Source organism: Octopus bimaculoides, chromosome 12 (genome assembly GCF_001194135.2).
Source record: "Octopus bimaculoides isolate UCB-OBI-ISO-001 chromosome 12, ASM119413v2, whole genome shotgun sequence".
In the NCBI taxonomy this organism is placed as follows: domain Eukaryota; kingdom Metazoa; phylum Mollusca; class Cephalopoda; order Octopoda; family Octopodidae; genus Octopus; species Octopus bimaculoides.
Genome location: NC_068992.1, coordinates 30,215,034 through 30,216,627, shown reverse-complemented (window position 1 = coordinate 30,216,627; position 1,594 = coordinate 30,215,034). Strand labels below are relative to the sequence as shown.

The following is a 1,594-nucleotide window of genomic DNA, read 5'->3' as shown; positions in this document are numbered from 1 at the left end:
AGAGTTAGGGTTAGTTTTAGGGTTAGGTTTAGAGTTAGGGTGAGGGTTAACAGTCTAGTTAGGGTTAGGGTTAGGGTTAGGGGATTAATACGATATACACCGTTACAGCGCTAACTGTTTTCAACTGAATAGACGTCAGTGATTAGTAGAAATTATCGAAATGAGACAATTTTTTACATGAAATAAATTCGAATACAATTTTTTTTTTTTTTTCTGTTCTATAACACAAAATAGATAAGTATACGAAGTTTGAAAATCTTTCGGTACCAAAAACAGTACATAAAACATAAATGAAAACTGGTGCCTCCGTTTTGAGATAGATCCAGAATAAGTCTTAGTGTTTATTTCTTCAACTATAACCCTTCTAGGCCGCAGTCAAATGACTGAAATAAAAGCAAACAGGAATAATCGAATATGTACATTCGCGACGGCACGCATACATCATTCACATTCTGGCACTCCGTCAGTTACGATAACGACGGTTTTAGTTGATCCGAAAAACGTAAAAGCCTGCCCATGGAATTAACGTGTATGGCTGAGCAGTCAAGAGACAAGTGTACCCTCGACGCAATTGTCGGGGTTGTTCAGTGCGACACACTGTGTGCCAGGGCTGGCAATTTCAAACAGAAGTACTACTAATTTTTGCCAGCTGAGTGGCCTGAATAGAATTCCCTAACCACCTAGACACGCTCCTTCGTGAGTCACATTCACACGTATGGGTGAATCTACATAAATTAGCCAAACAAAATATATGGGGCGTTTGTCCATCCGTACTATCGCTGCTACGATTCCATTGAATAGAACCACTGATACCCCTTTTTGAATTTGCCTGTTAGTTCTTTTGAGATACTTTGGGAAAGACCTTCAGTTGATCAAAGTTGTTCCACACAGTCCTATGCCTTTATCCAATAAATATTCTGTAAGCTCAACTGATGTATAAAAATCTGTCCGGGAATAGTGGAGAGTTCTGGGCCTGACACCACTCCGTCATTCACGCTACGTGACATCAAAATTATCAAGTTTCCGGGCATTCGGTCTCCTTCCCGTGTACACTTTTCAATGTAAACATTCACAATGTAACCATTTGCACTTTCTGTTAGCAATAATAATATATATATATGGCATAAGGGCACTCTCTGTAGACAAATAGAAAATAACTGCTCAGATTTTGATGACATTCTAAGTACAACTAATGTTACCACAATGTTGTTTCTTAGTTTATTCGGAGTCATTTTAAAGCCATACGCTGATTTAGATAAGTGAGCTGAAACTGTACATTTACATGATCACTTCGTTTCTTATCTGCTTGTTTCATGCTACATCTTCGATATATAATAACTAGTCCAAATCGTGTTGGCTATTTCCTCGTCGATATTTCAATTCTTAAGTGTTTAAAACATTTCACATATTGTAGTGGATTATACATTTTGATGTAACCTTTTTTTGACTGCATTAAATACATCAGATTCAACCGAACAAGCAGCCGTACATTGGAAACGCCATGTACTTCATATATGTGTCTGTGCATGTGCGTGTATGTATGTATGTATATATATATATATATATATATATATATATATATATATTTATATAT

The 1,594-nt window shown here is 36.6% G+C and overlaps 1 protein-coding gene across 6 annotated transcripts in view; it reads left to right on the top strand.

Moving 5' to 3' along the window:
* LOC106869914 (protogenin A) overlaps positions 1-1,594 on the top strand; it is a 1,534,154-nt gene that overhangs the window by 632,705 nt on the left and 899,855 nt on the right. The gene's annotated exons all lie outside the window — the stretch shown is intronic.